The sequence below is a fragment of the Amblyomma americanum genome, chromosome 3 (genome assembly GCF_052857255.1).
Source record: "Amblyomma americanum isolate KBUSLIRL-KWMA chromosome 3, ASM5285725v1, whole genome shotgun sequence".
NCBI classification, from domain to species: Eukaryota; Metazoa; Arthropoda; class Arachnida; order Ixodida; family Ixodidae; genus Amblyomma; species Amblyomma americanum.
The window spans coordinates 169,851,891-169,876,448 of NC_135499.1; the positions used below are offsets into that span (position 1 = coordinate 169,851,891).

General features: G+C 46.4%; 1 protein-coding gene across 1 annotated transcript in view; it reads left to right on the forward strand.

Moving 5' to 3' along the window:
• The first annotated feature begins 1,445 nt into the window (after window positions 1-1,445).
• The window catches only part of LOC144124250 (progranulin-like), a 343,413-nt gene continuing 320,300 nt past the window's right edge, over window positions 1,446-24,558 (forward strand). The window contains exon 1 of the mRNA XM_077656892.1: window positions 1,446-1,450. The gene's annotated coding sequence lies outside the window, so the exon portion shown is untranslated. The remainder of the gene's footprint in view (window positions 1,451-24,558) is intronic.

The following is a 24,558-nucleotide window of genomic DNA, read 5'->3' on the forward strand; positions in this document are numbered from 1 at the left end:
CCGAGTTAAGAATTCAGAAGACGCATAAAAGTCGAGGGACATGACAAAACTAATCCCCAGCTGCCAACTTTGACATTTTATTTTAATACGTTATGAGAGGCATGGAGGAGCAAATTTTTGCTAGATTATTTTTCATCCCCAATACACATTCGGTGGATTCGTTGAGAGGGCCGCCAATATGGAGAAGGCGCTCGATATACATGCTAGTACGAGCGGAAGTTCTTGCTTAAGGTTGCTACCTGCGCGTGTAATGTCAGTGCAATCATCCCTTGATGTGCTCTGAGACATCATACTGGTATTATATTGGTCTTGGTCCTCGAAGATCACCAGAACTCGTATCCAGCAAAACCGTCTATACGTTCCACATCATTCACGAAGAGATCAGCAGCTGTTAACAATGCTATTGACGCGACCACCGCCAGTTTCTCACGACATACGCTTGCTGGCTCTGTTGAGGGTTATCGACTTCAAGTCACGGCCATAAAGAGCATGCGAGCCTGCGACTGCAGCTGCCAACTATATTTAAAGTAATTCGCCTCCCACAAGGAGAAGGGCACCGAGTAAAACATTCCACCGTTCAATATAACACATTATGCACCATTTGCTTCGTCCTACAGATGTTGAAAAATCAACCGAGATTTAAATAATTCGCAGTTTTGCTTTCAGCATTAATGCGAGTCAGACGAAAAGTTTAAAGAAATCAGCCTTGCACGCTCCTCAGTTGGTTTCGCCAACCGGGCTGTTCTGTCTTTGCCAACGGCCAGAAAAAAAAAAAAAACATCTCAGTCACTGAATAATGTTTTAGAAGGTTTCGACATTCGAGACCATCTGCTTTTTTTTTATTTTAGCCTGCGCTGTGCCCTTAACGAGGTAGAGAGTCTACAGTCGAATACTTTCGAATGATGCGTAAGACATTAGTAATCATGAATAACCTCGAGAAGTTCGCCTACGCTTAGAACCTAAGTTATTTATAACTGAACTAAATCTTCCGTGAAGTTTCGGTTCCAGCAGTCTAAAGACGGTTACTACTTCACAAGTGAGCACCAGATCGCGTAGGGCCCACAAAGGTTGCAATTTGTTATTGTTAACTTGCTAACATTACGTCTTCTGGAGCAGTTTAACGTAAGGGTTTCAATAAATAAAAACGACAAAACAGCGGTTATATTGCAATTTTTATATGCCTCACGTTGTATCATACTCGGTTGCGACGTCGCAAATATTGTCTGGCAGCTAAAACCGAAATTGAAACTACAGAGAAAAAAAATCCAGCGACAAATTATTTATTGGACGCTCACGAATTTCACGCAGTGATCTGGCCATGTTTACTTCGCACGAATCACTCCAGAGCAAAAACACACTCCGCAATATTTGGTGCCTTCACTCCTAAAGGGGCGTACAGACGGAATGATGTGGACGAACTCCTGCGTATCCATAGTCCTCGACAGTTGGTTGTTTTAATCGTTGTTTCTGTTGTCTTGGGCGTATTTTTGTATTTTTTCTTTTTGTACACGTTCTGTAAAACGGGCACAGACGGGCCCGCTTCTATTGGTTTTCTAAAGACTATAGGAAAAGCTCAGGTACCTAGTAGTTTAATTGTGCACTCATGGGTCCGGGTACGTAGTGTCTTAAATCTGCATTCATTGGCACAATTTTTTACAGCAAGTATCCCGCTGCTTCTTTTTTGTTAACTTAGCCCATCGTGCACGTGGCGACATTGAAAACGTCTTTTCAGACCATCTGCCGGTAAAAAACGACTATATTATAATAACCAACATATACCGATATTCTCCAACGCTTGATACCGAGAACGCGCCGATTTCCCCGGCGACTATTTCCAGCGATGCTTTTCTTCGAAACAAAGTGCTTTGTTAAGCAATAATTCCGCGCTACGTCTTCGGGCAAACGTAGCTGTTCCAGCTGTCAGAGTGTTATTCGGTGCGGAGAAATTCGCTTTTAGAACGACAAAAAAGAAGGTTGAAATGTCCTGACAAGATTTCTTTCTACTTATGAAATGTTCTTCACAACAAGGGGACCGTTCTTCGGGTTCTGAAACTTCGCCCAAGATGACGAACACGAGGGTCTGAGAGCTGACACTGAAAAGAAGCGACATTCAAAAGACAATGGCAGCAAAATGTCACTGACGCTGCAGAATGGAGCATATATGTTAAGCTAGTTTCTCTCTGTCTGGTTTATATACCTCGGCCAAGAACTTTGTTTTTATAACGCGTATCTCTACGGCACTAGAATTATTTCACTGCTGTTCACTGCAGGCCGTTTAGAGTTAATTAGCGCACACATAAAAGAAACGAACTCATTGCTAGCGCGTGAAAGCCGGAGCCTTCTGGGAACAACGAAACCAGACGTAAACAAACATCATGTTGGTTCCTGGAAATCGTGACACAGCTCTCAAAACTACGGGGTGTATGAATTGTTGGCGCGGGAATTAAAGGAATTTAGAGAGTATTGTTTGTACAGCGAGATAGATGACAAAAACATAACAGTTGTCGGGCGCTAGAAACATTTCGTTGATCTGCTCCTTCGGTGAATTCAGCGTGTCAGTTTTTTCAAAGAAATTCGTTCGCGTGAGTGACGTAGAGGTACTTATTTACGTCAAGACTCCGCACTCGATGCCGACTGTGCGATTTTAAAACACGTGCAGTTAAAGCATTCTGGCAGCAGATATAACGAATTGGAATCATTGCTGGTTTCGGCGTTTAGTTTCGAAAATTAGAAACAAGAAGCTGTGAAACTCCAAACAAAGGCTCATGGGAGAAGCGATTGGCGCAAACTCGACTCCTTCTTCAAGGCTGACTAAGTGGAAGCAAGGGGCGCGCTTTTTTAAACATTTTTTTTTCAAAAGTTCGTCGTTTGCTCCTGCCCAGTCAACCCTGAAGAAGGTGCCGAGTTGGCTTTGGTCAGAGTATCACATTCTGTGAAAACTGGATGTAGCGCTATTAGTAATAACGCAAATAGCACTACATCCTAGTTTTCAAACCATGATTGACCAACTAGCCCAGCCCCAAGCTCTCTCTACTGCAGTGTCATAGTTTTCTCTCTCTCTCTAGTTTGCCTCGCGACCAGGCAGATTTTTGAAGAAACGTTCACGTTCCAGTCTTTCCAAAAATGTACGGAAGCGTTACGGCAAAATCAGCATGACTGCACACTTGGACAGTAAGTTGATTTACATTAAGCGTTAGCCCGAAACAGTGGGAGATATATCTCCTACTGTAACTGTATACAGTTACTTATTTCCGTTTTGGTGTTTAGAATTGGTGCATGTAGCCCTGATATGCAGATTTGTACTGTCTTAAGCAGGAAGCGCTGAAACGTTTTATGGTTGCGGCTTGTGAGCCTGAAATGCTTTTAGCATTCAAATATTTCAAGATTCTAGCATTTTAAAATTTAAAAACGTTATTTTAGCACTTTTGAGAGTTAAGAGCATTACATATTTATGTATGAATTGTTTTTAGTCCTCAGTTATCGCAAACTAAGACGATCATCGTCTGAAACCACGGCGAACCTGAAGACGAACATGAATCAGTGCTTATCTGAGTAGCACCAAAACTTTCTTTTTTGGAATGTTATTCAGCCGCGAAAAAAAAATTGCGCAGCTTTTCCGCCATGTCGCGCAATGCGCTAAATCAAAGGAGAATTATGATGCATATGCGCGTCGTATTGAAATTGAAAATTGATTTTTGAGGACAGGAAATGGCGGAGTATCTGTCTGAGATCTCGGCGGACAGCTGAACTGCGCCGTAAGAGAAGGGGTAAAGGAGGAGGTGAGAGAAGAAAGGAAGAAAGAGGAGCCGTAGTGGAGAGCTCCGGAATAATTTCGACCACCTGGGGACCTTTAACATTCACTGACTTCGCACAGAATACGGTTGCGCTTTGTGTTTCGCATCCATCGAAACGCGGCCGCCGCGGCCAGGATCGAAACCGGGAACCCTGATCCGGAACCCGAGCGCCTAACCACGCTAAGCCACCGCGGCGATTTGCCGTATTGTGGCTTCGCGTGAGATTTGCGAAAACCACCTCTGCTGGAATGAAGCCTACATAACATCGCCCTCAACTCCGAGATTACATCGGGCTTTCCCTCGCTCGCTCCTTGCTGGTAAAGGTGAGCGCGCTGGCTCGAGCACTTCCCCTCTCCTTCAAGCTTCCATCATGCTTTCTCTTTCCCCCACCCATTTTAGGAGAGCCGTGTGCACCGGCGTTTCCAAGTCCCCTTCTCTCTCAGTTTCCACCCTCACCCGCTTTTCGTCCCTCATGGATGCTCGATGCGCATGTTTCGAGGACATCGCAATTCAGCTCTCGCTGTAAAATTTCACCACGCTATATGTCCAAGCGGAATTCGAAACGGCGGCCGCACAAACAGCCCAGCTACGCTTCCCATCGCTTTAGACCACTCGGCCAACTCCGCCGCTCCCTCTGTGTGCTCGAAATTGTAGCCTTGGCGATCTTTACTCCGTTCTTTCAGCGTAGCGAATGTTTACTAAGGCCTCTGAAGAGCGGGCGAGCGTGGTATGGCGTATCAAGGAGAGAAAGTAGCGAGAGACGCCGAGCGGGCTGCCCAGCATGAAAAAAGAGCGGCCGAACCGGGCGGCGCGTAAACTAGCAGCAAAGGAAGCAGCAGGCGTTGTCCAGCTAAGAAACATGGATGATGGCAGAGGCTTCACTGGCTTCGAAAGCAGTTGAGACATGCACGCTGCCTCGCTCGAAGAGCAGAAGCTGCGAAGAAGGGGCGAGTTCAGCACCCAAAGGATCCGGCCAATACCCGTGTGCGGCTGCCACCATGTGTGAGTCGTCTAATGACGCGTTGTGCACTTGTTTTCTTTCCATGTTCCCATCTACTCACGGTGATATAGACTGCGGATTTTCTCTGAGTTCTTTTGGTTATCGTATACGGTTCACGGCTACTGAGCCACAGGACCCAGGTTCAATTCCGGCTATGGCGGCAGCGTTTAGATGGAAGCGAAAAGCAAAGGCGCCCGTGTGCTGTGAGGTATCAGTGCATCAGTTGGTGGAAATTATTCTGGAGCCCTTAACTACGGTGCCTCTTTCTATTAATATTTTTGAAGCTAAACGTGCCACCCTGCATAAAACGTGATGTCAGTAACGAACGTTATGAAACGCTACAAAAAAAAACATGAAATCTGGTTATGTGTAAAAAGTCACATCAAATTTGAGTGCAAATGTTTTTCGACAATCACAAGTGGAAATTCGAGTCATTATTTGAAGACAGGCCTGTCTCTTGAAGAACACGAACGCGCACCAGCGAAGTTCCTGGGCATGTCCACAGTAGATGGCGGACAGTGGTTTCGGAAGTGGGTGCTTAGCAGTGAGGGCATTCTTCCGGCGTAGAAATCATCTCACTTCGACCCTGGCTGAGAACTGCAGGCGTGAGGGCCAGAACCAAGCCGCACCAGCCTCAGAGAGACCTCCTTCATCCGTGATAGGTTGGGGGAAAGGGGCAGGTACACGGGGGAATAAGAGCACGTGTACGCTGCCTGAGGGAGGCTGAAGATGTTAATTGCGTTAGAAGTGGATCTGGTGGCAAAGAGGCAGGGGGAGTTTGTGGGACGTCTGTTGAACGAGACAGCACGGCAGTTGCGATGTTATGGACATCTGTGCTAGCTTCAGCTTAATTGATGAGTATATGCACCGAGTAGGATTGACAATCAGCATGCATGCCTGGGAAACAAGAAGGGTACCACGGATTTTATTTATATGGTTCAGAGCTTCTTGTGAATGAGTTAATAGGTGCACCTGGGTCGGCAGGTAAAACTGCTATGACATTTAAAATCGCTTGCAGTTCGAAGGCAAGATGAGATGAAGTGTCAGTACAGTAGGTTTGGCGGCTGTAGAGGCAGGGGTGCGTTGGGCTTACAAAAGCAGTTGATTTCCTTTTTGGGGTTATGGCGACAAATATTTGTGATGACGGTCGAGCCACCAGGACAGTCGAGTGGCACGCTGTTTTTCATACAGCTTACAAATAGCTGGAGTAAGAGAAATCGGACGTAGTGCCCCAAAAGTTGTGGGTGATTTGCCGGGTTTTGGTATCGAAACTACCACTGAGTGTTTCCAATCGGATGGCATTTCACTGGATGTCCAGATTTCGTCAAAAATTCTGAGAAGTGAAGTGAATGCTTCACCGTCCGGATTGCGGAATAGGGCATAAGGTACACCGTCATGGCCAGGTGTTAGGGCAGATGTCTTCAATGGCAGCTCTAAGCTCAGCTATGTCGAACGGGCATGTGATCTTACCTTCTGCCTCATGTTTGGGACTGACTAGAGTCATAATTCGGAAAGAAAAGAAGGGCTGCTTGCGAAGGAATTCATCTGGAGAAAGACGAAATCGGTGCCTCTCTCTCATCCTCCTCCTTTGATTCCCTCCTCCATCCCTTCCCTCACGGCTTGGCTGATCTGTCCACCGAGAAGTCAGACAGTCCCTGCGCTTACTCGTGTCCTCGCTACTCGTACGTACCTAGCTTAATCTGTTCACCGTTTGTTCCATGGCTAACCTCGTCCCAGCTTCGCAAGAGACTCCGTAGGCAGATAGTCACGCTCTTTTTTTTTTTTGAAAAGCACCATTCCCTCGCACTTATGTGACTCGAGAAATTCGTCCCGGTGAGCAAGAGGCAAACATGCAAGATAGAGGCTACTGGTGTCACTACTGCTGATATACAGTCGGAATTCGTGTACGACAATGGACGCTCACATAAATATTTATGTGCGAACCAAATGCGATAACGAGCGACCGGCTAGGGATATGACGCCGTTCTTAAGAATCTTGCGGAATGGTGCCCATGTAGTCGAATCGATAGATTAGAGAAACGCCGCTCTCTAACCTGACCAAAATAGCCCGAGGTCATCTTGGGCTTGCAAAATGTTCGAGGTGAAGAAAACCAGGTGACTAGAGCCGCTACTCTCGGCCATAAGCTAGCTGAGCTAAATGAGAGCACAGTAACTTGCGATGTAACCTAAAATGTAAAGACACGCGACGTAACGAGAAATGTTCTGCAAGATCCTGAGTGGCCTCAAAATCTGGGGCACACTTTTTTTTTAGTATTGAGTATTGTTAAAGGGAAGGCGAAATGATTTTCGATAATTCGAAGTTATTCAAGAATTCAAATCTGTGAAGCTTCTAGGTAAAGCATGCAAAAGATTTTTGAGCTAGCGTTTAAAATGGTGACGTAATCACCGATTAAAAGCATGACGATGTTCAGGCTTCTCCTTATTGCGTTGAAGTAGTGCGTGATGGCGTCATTGTTGCTGAAATTTCAGATGTCCGCTGCCTTCGTCTACATGCTACCCTGCGTCTTACGATGCCGCCAAACAATGGTTGATGAGCTTCACCTTCGACGGAATTTTTTGCTTCCTTGAAACAACCGCTTCTGCGCTGAAAATTTAGCGCCGCCGTACGTGACGTCATCATTGCGGCCTCTGCCTGTCTCTGTGAACTGAACAGAAGCCTGAACGCCGACGCCGCTTTAGTCGACGACTACGTCACCATTTCAAATGCTAGCGCAAAAATATTTCGCATGCTTTACCTGCAAGTTTCACGCATTGGACTCGTTTAAACTCGTAGAATTTTGAAACCCCTTCGGTTACACGATTCGAAATACGCGATGCAATAAGGATGAATTTTCGATGCGGATATTCCGATGCTCGGATACATTTAATTTGGCAAGCGACACCTAATCCCGTCACGCAAAATGTGTCGAAAGATCGTACCGAATATACATGCATCTTCTGTACTTTTTCATGCAAACTAACCTACGAAGCAGAAACGTGGAAGCTAACGAAAAGCGTTCAGCTTAAATTGAGGACAGCGCAGCAAGCTATAGAAATTGAAATGACAGGTGTAACATTGAGAGACAGGAGGGGAGGAAGAAACGTAGGGCGGGCCGGAATAATTCTTTTCAGCCCAGTCACTATTGAGTGACCAGTTTTACACGCAACCGTCTTAACTTCGTGCGGCTGCTAATTACATATATTGGGGAACATCTCAGAGGCGGGCTTTGCACTGAGATTCGAAATTGTCCTGCTATATGTCTGAAATCACCTTCGATCTTGAGCAACTAGTGGCATAGATCACACGAATACAACATCGAACACTTAAAGAATGTCGCGACGTCATTTTCCAGCGAATGTCAGAACACAGTGGCATTGTTGGCAGCTACTTGGCTGACAGTTTTCGCGCGGCCCACGGGAGCGCGCACCTGCCCCTATATTCCACAGGCAAGAGCCGACGCTGCACTACATCTATTGCTTGGCCGCAAGACGACTTTGGACATGCAAAGGCTCGAGTCTCGAGGCGTCGTTTGCACATCCCCGACGCGTTCCTGCAACTGAAGGTATAAAGAACTTTTTTAACTTTGCAGAGTTGTATTTTAACAACTATGAGATATACGTCTGCGCGGTCTATGCAGGTGGATTCTACAGCAAGGCGGACATCATATACGTGATAAAACATAAAGATTAAGCGAATAATTAACTTTATTGAACTAATCAACTTTTTATATTTGATTTTAAGCAGAAATATCATATTTTGCTTAGGCCTGTGAACGTCACAGATGAGCTCCATTTTTTTAAATTTTACTAATCGGCAGTGTGGTTTCAAATATCGAACGCAAAAAGTACGAATTTGAAAGTTGGTTGAGTTGGCTTTCCTGCATTCTATTTTTAGGAATTTGCGTCTTTCGCATTTCTTATGCATAAAATACAGACACCGTTTGCGTATTTGGTGATATAGAAGAAGTCAACATGATCTTGGTGACAATAGCGCGTGCAGCGACGGCATTTTAAAAAAATATGTAACGCGGAAAAGCCAACTCGACGAGCTTTCAAATGCGTATTTTTGACGTTCGACATTTCGATGCCAATTAAGAAAACTGAAAAAAAGTGTTCACTTTAAATGCTGACGGCCTTCAGTTCCGCAATATGATATTTCCTGTTAAAAAAATAAAACCTTGATTAGTTACTTCTAGTTAATAAATCGTTTAATCATTACGCTCTATCATGTAGTACATGACATCCGCCTTGCTGCACGAACTACCTGCACAGAGTGCATAGGCGTATATCTCATAGTATTTAAAATACGAATCTGTAAAGGAAAAAAAATCCCCCGGTATGCTACCGGGTCTTCTCCTAGCTCGGCGATGCAAAGCTGCTGTGTAGCTTGTTAATGGGAATGGCATTTGCAAATCCTTCCTCCACATAATCAAAACGGCAGAATCTTCAACATGAGAGCACCGCATGCATGTGTGAAGAGACAATTGAGCACCCACTTTGTGAGTGGCCTCGGTTTGACCGCGAACATGTATTCCTGGACACAGTGCTCAGCTATTTGATTCTCGCCCCGCGGAACGAAAGCCAAAATCAGGGGGCCTCGGCCTCAACCTTAATCTGAGAAGACAGCCATCAAGGCGGTCTTCAAAAAGGACACGAACATGCGCTGAAGGCTAGACTCGCTGTGTGCGTCGTAGAGCAATGGCGCCCACGGACATACTCCCTGCCATTTTCTGATCTTCCATTTCATTTATCACTGTCTTTCGCACCCTTAAATCACATTCCCCGTGTGTAGGGTAGCGAGCCGGGCACTGCCTGGTTAACCTCCCTGCCTTCGCATTGTTCTGGCCTTGGCAGAGCCGCTGCGTCATCACAGTGCGTTGTAGCGCGTGTAAGATGGTATAGCCACGCCGTAATAATAATAATAATTGTATTTTTGGGGAAAGGAAATAGCGCAGTATCTGTCTCATATATCGTTGGACACCTGAACCGCGCCGTAAGGAAAGGGATAAAGGAGGGAGTGAAAGAAGAAAGGAAGAATAGGTGCCGTAGTGGAGGGCTCCGGAATAATTTCGACCACCTGGGGATCTTTAACGTGCACTGACATCGCACAGCACATGTTAGTGCTGTACCACGCCGTATAAACAGCGTTAGCTGTTGTCCCAGTGAATACTTTCAGCCCTTGGTGGAAAAGATTTGTCCCCATGTGACTTCTCTTTCATATCATGCGTGCTTTCCTTCGATACGTTGGGCTGCGCGCAGCCCCAAGCATCACCGGCGCTGACTAAATGCAATGCTGAACCGAGCTCTCCTCCCCTTCCAGCTTCTTCCTCTCCGTCTGACAGATCTGAACAGATGTGGTATCAAGGCACGACCCGCTAGGTGATGGAGTAGAAATTGTTGTTTGCGTTTTCCTTTTGGGACCACCGGCTCCAGAAACAACAGCGACAAAAGAAATGCCTCTGAAGATAAACACGCTAACATCTTTTTTTTTTTTTCAGGTGCAAGTCTCATTTCAAAAAGGAAGCGTCAGACAGGAGGCACAGCAAGGAGCGAGAGATTGTTGGCGGAGAGACGTCATAGCGGACAACAACAACAACAACCGCTCGGCACAACTGGGACGGCGACAAACAAGCAACTTTAGGTCGCGCGCTGTCTCGCCGTCTGGAAGAAGCGACCTGCGCTTTGAGCCAGCACAAACTTCAACGCCGGACGCGACGCGCGAAACGCGCCCTTTCTTCCTCCAGGGCCCCAAGGGGCCCGAAGGACCATTGACGTCGGTATTGGACCGAACAAAGGCTTTGTTGTGCACCCTGTGCAGGACCCAGAGGAAAAGAACCGAGAATGGAGGCACCGGCAGCAGCGAGCTGTCGCCCGCGGGCCGGGAGATCTTCTTGGCCTCAAGACCTGATGAAAAGCAGGGACCGAGAGAATCGGCCGATGATAGCTTCGCAGTGCAGGGGTACAAATCAAAGCGAGCCAGGCGCTGCTGCTGCCGCAAAGGCAGTGGGCGGTGGCGGTCGCCCTCTCTGAGACCGGCGCCCCTTCCTTGTTCAAACAACGGTGGTGACACAATGCGCGCCGCCGTCGCCACCAACGCTACCGCTACACCGGAGGGCGGCGACAACCGGCGATCGTTATGGAGGGGAAGGGAAACCTTTGTAACGTAAAGAGAAGGAACGCGGGGCACAACAAACTGTGTTGGGTGAAATAGAATGGGGAAGGAAGGGAATATCGCAGGGGGGACAACGGGATTCGCGAGTCGCGACGCGCGTGCCGCAGCACTGGTCGGCACACACAAGTTGATCGCGGCTGCCACCGGCGTCCTGTTGTAGGATTTTCTTCTCCTTCTGGGGTCGACTGATTTTAACTTGTTCCTTTTGCTCTGTTTTCTTCCCCTTCGTTGTCGGTCGCTTCATTCTGCGGTTGGCCAGGGTGTCCGCTTCAAACCATTCGGTTTATCTAATTCTTTCAGGCCAGCGACGATTACGTGAGAAATGAACAAACAAATCCCGGCGCAGGCGTCATCCAAACGACGCCTTTGTTCTCTGCCCTTTCGTTTCTAGCCCCCTACCCCTGTATATTTTTCTGGAGACAATATCTTAAAGGACTGTTTCACAAAAGTCGCTTCGTTATTCCATCCAAGGCTTTCGCAGGGAATACTACGAGCCCACTGAGCATCATTCACGAATATCAGCCACGACATACTAGCACGTGACTCATGAAAGCTGCTTGGGTCGGTGAATCCCAGTGTTCGGTAGCCTTGCTCGTGCGCTAGGACGATGCCCCATGCCGAAAAGTCACATATGAAGTAGTGGTTGATTAAAGATGGTAACAAACATAAGAAAATGGTCTGAGTCATAATTTTTTTTTTTACGGAAACTTTCGCCAATTCCTCACTAGCACCATGGAGCACTGTCACATGTGATAAGAAGTGTGCAAATTAGAAGTATTAACTAAAAAAGTTTCAAGAAGACGACGGGGATGGCGATAAGCATGAAGTGTATTAACCGAAGAATAGAGATGAAGTATTTGGTGAGCTATGAGGAGATGATTGGTGTAGAAGAGGAGACAAAGAATACGACGACAAGGATGACGTGTACCAACGCCAAGGTTATAAAAGCGCGAGAGAGAGGGTGGCACGGGGGGGGGGGGGGGGGGGGGGGGGGAGAACAGAGAAGCGGAGGTTCCGGCACGTCAGGAACACCTCGGCAGGAAGAGCGCAACGCCGGCTACTGCTCCGGTGATCTCGAGTTCTACGGCGTCGCACCGTGCACTTCCTGCCGTTCCTGAACCCGTTCCGGGGAGCCAACGGATGACGCAACCACCTGCTACGGCCAGGGGTGCTTCCAGCGCTGTTGCCACCCCTCCGGGTGGTGCCCACAACGCCAACATCACCAGCATCACTTCCACGGGCGCTTGGACCGGGGCTTTTACGACGGCGCCAACGACGCCGGCAGCGACGCCTGCCTGAGCCCTTCGAACGCTACCTCGACGCCGTCTACCTGAATGCCACCGACTGGACCCATGCAACGCTTCATCAGCACCGCACCGTGAGCACGAACGCCGAACGCTAGTAGGCTTGGGTGTTCCCGGGTTGTGTGTATTGGTAGTCTTTGTGTTTTGTGTTAGGTTTGTTAGTTTTGTGTACTAGTGTTTGTGTCACGTAGGGTGAATTAAATCTGCGTCTGTGTGGGTACACCTGTCGCCTAGTTCATTCTTCCTGTACGAGTGTTCTTCGGGGATTCGTGACAAGCATGAAACAACAAATTTTTGCAATAGCTTTAAGATTAACCGCCCTAGTCATCAGTAAATTCGTAGTGAGGCAGAGTTAAGCGAGCAGCTGGAGCTGAAATCCTTGCTACCTTTTTATGGTCACTTAAAAATCTTTTCGTTTTTTGTTACGGCGAGAGCGAGCGAATGCTTGAATTGGCTTGACTTGTCAAGGCTTGGCTTGGCTTCGCTGGGCGCCCAAACTGATCCGCGGCAAGCCAAGGCAAACCAATCCTAGAGAGAGAGAGAAGATAGGAGAAAAACAAGGATAAAGATGAAGAAGAGACGACAGATAAAGATGGACGAACCGATTAGTGAAAGCAGAGAAAAAAAAAAGAAAACAGAAGCGAAGAAGCGAGAAGCCAAAAGAGAGAAGGAGAGTAAAAAGATGTGAAAGTAGTGAGGAAGGTGAGAAAAAGGAAAATTGTGAAAGGAAAGAGGAAGGGGGAGAAAATGTGGGGACATCACGGGTCTCGGCGAATGTGTTAAGCAAGCAGCGGGCTAGTTTAGGCAGGGTTCTTTCTCATGTCATCATCTCTCTAAATAAGACAGCGCCATGAATACCGTGCTTCATTTTTGTTCGCAGCCAGTCACCACGATGGCGTCAACGAGGCCACGCTAAGCGCATCAGACTTAGCGGTGAGCCCTCCCTGATTTCTTCCAGACATTTTGTTGTTGTTTATCGTACTGTAAAAAACTAATTTCCCTGAGTATTGACCGGGAAAAAATAAATGTTCCACCAGGGTTCATTAAAAAATTTTAAAAAGTTAGTTACTTTGTTCTCAACGCTCTAAAAAGTTCCTGCACTACAATGTAAAGACACTCCAGTGTAGTGTCACACAATAATAAACTGCCAGCTAAAAAAATTTCATACAATTTTAGTTCTTTGTTTAGCCCCAAACTTTCATTTTTGCATTTTTTTTTTTCAGAAAGCATGCGCTACATTCGTGAGCGATACAAAACACTCCATGGACTTTCTTGAACATGTACTACTTGCTAATCTTTTGAATTCGAATGAAACAGAATAAAATAATTAAATTCGGAAGTTGGAAATAAGTGCGATTCGCCACGTATTCAGCCTAAAATTCCATCGGGAGGTGGCTCAAGCAAAAATACAAAATGCAGCTCATTGCGTTGCTAGCATGATTATAGTTGCGTTCATCGGTTTTTACCAGAGCAATTTTTGTTTTGGGCGAGCAAAAAATTCGAAGTTGAATGCCGTCACCGCTTGCGATTATTGTCCCATAATGCCACTGCACTGCATAGCATGCTCTCGTCACTCCATAAGGGGCGCACGTCGACCGTTTCATGCTCTGCCTTCCAAATGGACCTTTAGAGCTGTCTGCGTCAACGAGTTCCTTCCTTCCGGACTAAGTGAAGATTGCCGTTAAGTGACAGTATACGATCTCGGCCTTGTCTTGCGTGGTTGTGTAACATGGTCGAATAAGGTGCTGTGTTCCCGCGTTCGCATAGGAAATCTAGTCGCGTTTTTTGGCCTATTTAACTTACAACTAGGAGTTTATTTTTCGGGGCACCAGTTCTCAAGAAGTGCACTGCAACAATTGCGTAAAAGATAAGTGCAGTCCGTGGGCTCCATTTTGGTAATAAAACGAGTGTGGACTACAGAAAAAAAATGGTTCACTTAGCTGTGACCAACGGCGTGTCGATTTAATCGGATCAGCTGAGTAAACGTGACGTAGCATATATAGAGAACTGTTAACACGAAAGGTGTGTGGGCACACTAAGAGGTAGCTCTGAAAAAGCCGTCTGATAGCGGCAGCATGTTGGTTGTCATGCGCTGCTTTTGACTATTCAGAGACATTGGTTCGCATGCCTGGAGAGTCGTCGCATTACTCAGCCGTTTCACTACTTTTTCGTCATTTGTAGCAACCGTCTAGTGTATTATTTCAGAGGGTGGACTTTGGTGGGAAGCACCATGACGTAAGATGAGGTCAGGAAGGACAAAATCAACGACATTAGTAGCGTTATACTGGTGGGAAGAGTACGCGTGATGGCGTAGCGGGTAACTTAGTTCGTGGCAACTGCAAGTGGAAAGAGAGAAGACGTTTATTATGAAAAGGGAACTATACTGCTCTACCTGCATGATAAACTCTCTCTGGAGTAAACTCTTCAATGTCGGCGTCGTTATGCGGCAACTATATGAAACCGACGGCATCTTAGTTACCTGCTACCCGAAGAGAATGTGCTGGCTGTCTGAAAAGAATGGCACGGTGTCCGAAGAGATTCAGTTGCTGCTTGAAAAGAATGTTCTTGCTGCCCGATTAGTTTGTGCATGCTTCCTGAAGAGTATGCAGAATGACTTGCTGCCTGAAAAGATTCGCCTGCTGCCTGAAGAGAACCTGCCCTCTGCATAAGAAGATTCACCTGCTTTCCGAAGAGAATATCCCGCTGCCTTTAGAAATTCATCATGTTCTCAAAGAGATTTACCTGTTGCGCGTTTCAGCTTGAGTCCTTTTAGAATGGCGCAGGCGACAGGATTGCATCGGCCACCTTTCGGCTCTATGAGGGCCGCGGGCGAACGTATAGATTCCGGCTCTATTCAGGAGAAACCTGGACAAGTCAAAATGGGACTGCCGACGTATTGCCGTAGCTGACCCTATATGTAGCGTGGGGGTGCTGTGAAGCAAGCATTCTTACCTGCAGCCAACATTCATACATTGTCACATACTCGCTCCCCTAGACCACTTGCAACATCTGGTAGAAAAACGAATTCCTTCAGTGTTACACTTGGAAACGTAGCGTTTTAACTCGCTTGCATTTTGCACAAGCCATATTATGCTTTCAAACAACTGACGCGGAATAACGCCGTGTTGTCCGCTGTTCGCAGCGGACAGCAAACTCGTTGTCAGTTTGCTGTCGCTCTTCAATTAAGCGACCGTATATAAGCGCATAACATGGTGCAAGTGTGCAGCTCTGCATAGTATAACTGTTGTCAATAACAAAAGCACCTCGCCAAAAGAATCAACACACAGAGTGCCTGCTTCAATAAAGGGCACACATGCTTGACCCGGACAAAGCGTGCTACGAAACACAAGAGGAGCGTTCTGTCACTGCCTTGACGGGATGTTTGAGCAAAGACTTGTGAATGCGTTGATGCACAGCTGCGAGATCCTGCAGCACGCACCGAAATGGAAGCGGCGCAGAGGCAGAAAGAGGTTAAACTCAGCCGCTAAATGCGCCCACAGCACCGTGTACCTTATTCCCCAAACCCTCCCTTCCTCCTGACGAGCTTGCCACCCACGAACTGTAAGCTTGCGCAGGAGACAGGCACGTAGGATTCAGGTGTTTTGGGCGCCAGGATATTTCTTGTCTTTGTGCTTCCTACACATGCGTGCCTTTCGTATCTCGCGTGAGTGATGATGCCGTCTCCTAGCGGCAGGCTATACTTTCTACACTCGAGGCGTCACGTTACACGAGCCCGCGAATGCTTTCGGCGAGAGAATGGCGCGCCCCGACAACAATAGAAGCGCGCATGATGTGACACCCACTTGGAACCTCGGCTGCTGCGAAGGAAACAAACCGCCGACTCCTCGTATGTTGACGAAAACCTGCCGCCAACACAAACGGTCGTCCGTGGCTGCAGCTGTTTGAGCTGCCAATTATCGCTCCTGCGTGCAGAAAAAGGGAAGAGGGCATGCGGGTCGATGAGTACAAGGGTGTCACCGTGAGGCGAAGAAGAACGACGGAGGGGCCACGCGTTTGTTCACGCCTGTATATTGTGTGGCAGCGAATAATGTTAACACCAACAAAAGTAAATAGGGCACGTGAAATTATGGTTGTATTTGATTCCTTTCCTGTACAAGGTGTGTTTGTAAAGGGCTCTTCGAATCGTTCTGCAACAATGTACGCCGTGTTGACAGCCTTTCTTATCGTCTAGTGTGCTCCATGAAAAAAAAGAATGGTTCTTTCGATTGTTCGCATCGGTACTTGGAAAATGCCCTTAACGCAGCGTATATATTATTGCATTTTTCTTGCGGACAGTTCGTGCTCACTTGTGTGGTCAAAAATGAACACCGAAGTCAAAGGGAAGTTAGCCTCTATCGATCAATTACAGCGTGCTAACAACGGACAAGCTTCACTGAAAACGTAGAATTTTTAATCTAGAAAAAAAAAATCGAAAATGGAAATACAGGTGTCGGCACCACCGACTGTTTTTGCAAGCAAACTAAGGTGAGCAATGCATCATCGCGGATCCCTGAAGCTAGGCTGCACCGCTATTCATTTCGAATTATAATCACAGAGTCCTTTCCGGTGTCTATGTCAGAAGTTTGAATCAAGTGGCGGGAAAATTTGAATTTTTTGTGTGTAATAACTGCGTCTTTTGCTGCAGAAAAAGCATCAGCGTTGCCGCAATGAGCCAAAGAATCTATTTTTACTGTAGTAGTATACCAGCCAGCTTGATCTTCGTAGATTTGCCTCATGTGAGCGGATTCTCGGTACACTCCACGTATCGGGCATGTCGAGTTTCCTTACGCTTACCTGCACCTGTTTGTTTTCACTGTTGAGATGCGTGAGCAGGTGCAAAGTCTCCATAGGGCTGAGTGGTTGGCATTTTAAGGGACCATCAGCGAGCATGAGGCGACAAGAAACAAAGAAGACGCATGCCTTCCGGCACACTGTCAAACCTGCTCATACAAGAACCGCCTGTATGATACCAAACCACTGTTAAATTCGTTGAGATATATACAACTATATACAGAAATAAAATTCCATCAGCAACAAGTAAGAGGTGATGTTCCTATTTCTTAATTTGTTGCGCTAACAAACCGACAGTTCTGGACTAATCAGCTTGATTTGTTCGATTCTTTTTGCGCATAGGCAGAAGTGCACTAGTATGGGAGAAGCTTTATTTTTTCGAAATGGCCCTTATGCAGAAACCTAAACTAAGCCAAAATTTGATGTAACAGAACGCCTATTCTTAAACCTTACTTTTGAAAATGGTGCGAGAACACAATGTGCCCAGTAACGCCTAAAAACCAGCGCGCAAACCCTATATTAAATTATAAATGAACCCCATACTGCAGATGTTCGGATCAAAATGAGATAAATCCACTTTTGGGGAGCCTTCTTTGATTCTCATAGGCTGGACTGTTTTGAGCGTGGTTTCATTTATTCGCTCCCCAGCGCTACTTTCTCATTATGTGCGAAGGATATGAAGAGATCGGCAGAAGATTTGAACCCAGAAGACGACGATAATGATAGGATCATTAGCCCCGTCGCCTATAAAACAGGGACACGCCTTGCTGCAGTGGACGTTAAAGCGTTTAGTTGGGCAAGTTGGCAGTGGCTTTCTCAATTTATTATTACAAGGGAAATTGCAAAAGGCAGAGAGGAAACGAAAATACCTGCCGTTGTCTTGTAGTTTTGCGTTCCGTGCGTGTGTACGAACTTGCTACTACTCTCGAATTTAGGATGCTACTGTCAAGTAAAATATATTCTAGCTATAGTACACTCTTCCGCTGCCGAAGTGGGAACGATATAGAAACGAAGGCTGTAACGTCAGTGCTTTCGACAGAAGCCTGTTATTCGCTTTTACTTGCTTGTGTTGAAAAACACCAGGGCCCATGGTTGCACGCTACGAACGTTTTAATTGTTTTTTTTTTTGCTGCATTCACTGCATATTCTTTTTCGACGTATATTTTTGTGTCGCCCCGCCGCGGTGGCTCAGTGGTTAGGGCGCTCGACTACTGATCCGGAGTTCCTGGGTTCGAACCCGACCACGGCGGCTGCGTTTTTATGAAGGAAAAACGCTAAGGCGCCCGTGTGCTGTGCGATGTCAGTGCACGTTAAAGATCCCCAGGTGGTAGAAATTATTCCGGAGCCCTCCACTACGGCACCTCTTTCTTCCTTTCTTTCACTCCCTCCTTTATCCCTTCCCTTACGGCGTGGTTCAGGTGTCCAACGATATATGAGACAGATACTGCGCCATTTCCTTTCCCCCAAAAGCAATTATTATTATTATTATTATTTTTGTGTCAAAAAAGCTTGAAAAATACTCTAGAAATAAATATCTGAACAAACTTGCTGCAATTCAGAGTTTCACATCGAAAAGAGTGAGATCCAAAGTTGACATGCAGATGCTGACTAAATTATTTGCATAATTTTTCATTAAATCGTGATGTAGAATTGGTCTAATTAACCTGCGATTAATATTATTGACAGCTTAGATAGCTGCGCGGTTTTTCCTGATAAGGGACAACCTAGGCCAGAGGGCGCTGCAGTAGACAGAAAATGGGATACCTTCATAAAGTGTAGAAGGGACGCATCCTATTTGATTAATGAGAAAATTAGAAGAAAGGGTGCCCAATGGATGTCAAAAGTAAATAAAAAGGATAGAAAAGCAGCCCAAAAATTCTGGAAACATCTAAATGCAATGAGTAATAAAACTAGGCTAGAACAAAGGTTTATTGTTACAGATGAGGGTATTCGACTAGAAGGGGATGAAGCAATAAAACACATAGGAACAAGGATGACGGAAAAATTTTCAGCAAAGCACGTGGTACATAATTTATCGAAGGAGGATAGACCGGTTACAGCAATAGCTTCACTTGAGCAAGGAGAGTGGGAAAGGGCAGAGAAGAAGGTTCCTAGTGGCACATCAACAGGACCAGATGGTATCCCGATTATGTTGATAAAGAAGTTAGGACCAAAATCCAAGCAAACATTAATACAGGTAGTGAACAAAATGATAGTGGATGAGAAAGTCCCCGATGAATGGCGATTAAGTAGAATGAACATGATATATAAGGGAAAGGGGGACAAAGCAGACGTAAGTAACTATCGCCCCATAACAGTGACGTCTGTGGTTTACAGGGTGGTGATGCAAATTATAAAGGATAGACTGCAGGCTTGGGTGGAGAACGAGGGGGTGCTAGGGGAACTACAGAATGGGTTCCGGAAACAAAGGAGGTTGGAGGACAATCTATTTTCATTGACACAGTGTATAGAAATTGCGGAAAAGGAACATAGGCCCTTATTGCTAGCATTTCTGGATATTAGGGGAGCCTATGACAACGTTACTTAGGAGCATTTGTGGGACATATTGGGCACATTGGATGTGGAAAATGGAGTAATTAATCTTTTAAAAGATATATATAGAGGTAACAGAGTGCTCATAAAATGGGAAAAAACTGTATCAGGGCCTGTAGAGATACAGCGGGGGCTTAGACAAGGATGTCCTCTGTCCCCTTTGTTGTTCATGTTGTACCTGCAAGGTTTGGAGGCCAAGCTAGAGGGGAGCGGACTAGGTTTCAACCTATCTTTTTTCAAGCAAGGGGAATTGATTAAACAGACATTACCGGGACTAATATATGCGGACGATATAGTGATAATGGCTGACAACAAGGAAGACCTGCAGAAGTTGTTAGACATATGCAGTACAGAGGGAGATAGATTAGGCTTCAAGTATAGTAAGGAAACATCTGCAGTCATGACATTTAATGAAGCGGGCGGCGAGCATAGAATACAGGAGTTCGTGCTAAAGGTAGTGAATGAGTACAAGTATCTTGGGGTGTGGATAAATAACAGTGTTGAGTATCTGACAGAGCATGAAAAATATGTAATGAATAAAGCTAGTAGGAATGCAGCTGTCATGAAAAATAGGGCACTGTGGAATTACAATAGGTATGAGGTGGTAAGAGGGATCTGGAAAGGGGTGATGGTCCCTAGCCTGACCTTCGGGAATGCGGTCCTGTGTATGAGGCCAGATGTTCAAGCAAGGCTGGAAATTAGGCAACGGGGAGTAGGGAGGTTAGCTTTGGGAGCACATGGCAATACACCAAATCAGGGGGTACAGGGTGATATGGGATGGGCGTCTTTCGAGAGCAGAGAGGCTAGCAGTAAGATAGCATTTGAGGAACGATTGAGAAGGATGGAGGAAAAGCGGTGGGCTAGGAAAGTTTTCAGATACCTGTATATAAAGAATGTTGACACGAAATGGAGAAAGCGAACTAGAAAATTGACAAGCAAATATCTGGACAGCAGTAAGGGGGCAAATCAGCAATTATCGGTTAAGAAAAAGGTTAAAGGAACAGAGAGAGCTTTGTGGAAAACAGGGATGCTGACGAAATCGGCACTAGAAACATACCGGACCTTTAAACAGGAAATTGTCAAAGAAAATATCTATGATAATTGTAGGGGAAGTTCTTTGTTGTTTGAGGCCAGGACTGGAGTTTTGCGGACTAAGGCGTATAGAGTCAGGTACCAGGAGATAGACACTTTGTGCATTGTGTGCGGAGAGGAGGAGGAAACGGCTGAACACTTGATACTTTTCTGTAAAGGGCTTCACCCTACAGTGGAAGGCAGCGGGGCTGACTTACCCAAGGCATTGGGGTTTAGGGATAGTGAAGGGAAAGTGGATTTTAAGAGGTTAGAAGTAACCAAGCGAAGGTTATCTGATTGGTGCCTAAAAGCAAGACAGGAGTAAAATTTCACAAGACATGACTAGGTGGCTTGAGCCACCGCCCGATGTAAAGGGTTCAGCCGTATCCATCCATCCATCCATCCATCCATCCATCCATCCATCCATCCATCCATCCATCCATCCATCCGTCCATCCGTCCGTCCATCCATCCATCCATCCATCCATCCATCCATCCATCCATCCATCCATCCATCCATCCATCCATCCATCCATCCATCCATCCATCCATCCATCCATCCAACAGCGCCCTCTCCTATCGGCACCGCGCAACAGTTGACTGCGCCTTCCGACTAGCACCTCTGCTGACTTGTGTGTGTCTGAACCGCCTGCGCGCGAAAAACTCTTCTTGCTCGCGCCCTCTCGTTCTTTCTCGCCCGAGCTTTGACGCTGCTGTGAGAGAAGCTTGATTTCGCGTACACTCGATCGCGCTCTGTTCGCTCTCGCCTCGCTTTGAGAGAAGGGCTCGCGCGCACTCATGCTTTCTTCTCGCGCTTGGACGTCGTTGTGCAAGAAAGTTGTTTTGCGCGAACTGTCGTGCTTTAGAGATAGAGCGGCTCGTGTGCGCGGGGTTAACCCTTTGACACGCCGTTTTTTTTCCACCGAAATGAAATATTTCTCCGCTTAAGCATTGTACTCAGGCCTCAAGAAAGACAAGTTGGTAGTTTTCTAGCGCGGAATACTACCGGCCCATTTTGTGTCAAATGTCATAATTGATGAAAATAGCAACATCGAAATGCCGCGACTTATCAAGTAAACACCAGATAAATCATAGAAATAAATGCTATTTAGAAGGTGCACATTACACTTGACTGCGAAAAAAAAATGTTACTACTGGTGCAGTTGAGTTGAGTTGAGTGGTTGTAAACTACCGGTGGGATTAGCCTTGCAGTTGCTGCCGGCAATTGCTCCACCGTAGTGACACTTACATAGAAATCACAGAAACACTGTCCGCAAAAACCCAAATAGACACTCCTGAGGTCACCATGTGGAGCAATACGTCCACACAATAATTTCGTACGACATGCTACCTCACTCACTGTTTCGCGAAATAATATATACTAAGTCCGCTATAACTGCATTAAACAAACAGCTTATTTGCGAGATTAAGGATTGGAAACTCATCTGAAACAAAGAACTCACTGCTAGGTGCAGCCCACTCTCAGAAAAAGGTGCAAGTTCACTTTCCACACAATTGTGTACATAGCGTGTCAAAGGGTTAAGCAAATAACGCAAAAGCTTGCTGTTCTCTTCAAGCTTAGTTTTATTTGGTAGAAGAAGGATGGACAGCTGAACGAGTTGGTAATAATTCGTTGTGGGTAGTATATACAGTGCGAACTAGACGACGGACAAAACCAAGAAGACGACACAGACGAGCGCTCGTCTGTGTTTTCTTGCTTTTTGTCCGTCGTCTACTTCGCACTATACTACCCACAATTATTTATCTAGTAGAGCACCAGGCGCGAAATTCGTAAGTCGTGGGTTCGGATCCCACCGGCGGCATGTGGTTATTTTTTCTTCTGCTTTTATTAACCTCCCATTGATGAACAACTACAAATTAAAGAAAAGACATCACCTGTGGTTTCCGTGGCTGTTGGCCTTCGTCATGTATGCTATAACTTTCCCTTGTTTGTAATTAAGCTCCGTAGCGTTGTTCCCGCGCTGTCTCCTCATCAAGAATCATTTCGTCAAACTGGTTTCTTCTGGACAATTAGACCAGATGAAGTGAAGAGATCGTCCTTCTTGTCCACACTTCTGTGTTTGCTCTTTTACGTCAATACCTTGTTTAATAATTTGAATCAACATCTAGCCCATCTTACTGCTTTAACTGCTGGTTATTTATTGCTGATATAGTTTGGTGCCGCAGACATGCTCCCTACCCTAATGGTTAACCTCTGTTCGTCCTGCGCTTTCCTCCCTTTGCCACCACCTCATCTAACTACAGCAAGCTTAATGACCTCTCAACCTTTCCTGTCTGTGAGTTTGATTAGACCAATAGCACCAGCGTGGTATGTGCACAAGTTTCATGATGATACGCCCGCGCCCAATCTGTGCATTTATACTGGGGCTCACATGGCGTCACCGCCAGGGTTTTCGAGCAACCAACTCTCAGATGTCAAGCTGCGTTCTCCTTAATCTTAGACAAAGAGAAACGGGCAAAGGTAATTGCTGTACCTAACGTTTCACTTAATCTCGTAGGCTGCGTGATGTCGGTGCACATTAAGGAACCCCAGCCAGCCTAAATTAATCGGAAGCCTTCTATTGCAATATATCTCATATTTATCGCATCGGTATGTTAAACCCCACGTTATATCATGATATAAGCCTAGACAAGGCAAAAGGAATAACCTCTAAAGTTCATTTGCATGTTCTGCATGCATCTAATCTTGACTCACCGGATATGCATAACGGATGGATGTTTTCTAAAGATGAGTGGAGTCATCTTAAGATGACACTAGCCATCGTCGTATGGGACAGCCCTATGGGGCAACCCTTTCTCATACGGGGCGTATGTGGGAAAATTTGTATCTCCGAGCGACAGGTGTTGGAGGCCGTACAACACTGCATGGTGGTGATACGCGCGAAGCTGACGCGTTTTCTTTCTCCGTCATATAGCGCGACCGCACAATTGCGCCGCTTTAGAAGCATGCAAGGAAGAGAAGCAAAAAAAAAAGAAATTGTGAAGAAAAAAATTAGGGCATGCTTATACCCTGGCAAAGGCACGAAACAAACCGCTGTAGCGCCGCGCTTGGTCGTAGCAGATTGAGACCGCACAATGGGTGACTTTTGTGCCAGGGGGCGTCGCTTTCGATTCCCCCAGTCTTCTTCTCCTTGATTCCATTCATTTATTGTGTCTCTATTTTTTTTCCACTCTTTTCGCAGCAGCGACACGGGGCGCCGTACCGCGTCCCGCCGCGCTGCCGACTGAGGCACAAAGGAGGCGAAAGGCGCGCGCGGTGTGAGGGCGGCGGCGGTTGGGGGAGTGAGGGGCGCGGAAGGCGCGGTGCCCGCCGCTCTGTAATGACAGATAAAAGCGACTCTTTACCGGCCTCAATAGAGAACGGCGCCCTCCAGAAAGGAAAGGCGCGTGCGCGCGCTCTCGCTCGAGGGACAGCGAAAATGCCATTAATTCGCCCCTTTTCTTCGCGCCCGACGGACAGGCTAACGTGAATTCAGCGGGGCTGTCTGGCGTACACGTACAGTGTATTACTATAAATGCTGTGCATCTATGCTGCTCCACGCACGCACGCACGCACGTACGCACAAAGCTCGACCGCGGTTCTCATCGACGCCTTCGCTTTTATGGTTTGTTTCCTGGAATAGCGCTTTTTCCGCCGCAAGGTCCAGCAATGGACGGGGAAGCGCGATGGTACGCCCCGAAAGCGCTCCCTTCATTTCGTTTACATTTTTTCCGCTTCGCGCTCAGTCATGACGCTGAGCAGGTATGGGCCTCGAGTTGTGGCCGCGAGACGTCACTGCGTTTTTTTTCTTTGTTAGCTTTTGTTTTGTGTTACAGCTGCTCCCGCCTTCCTTTGCCTCTTATTTTGCAAGTA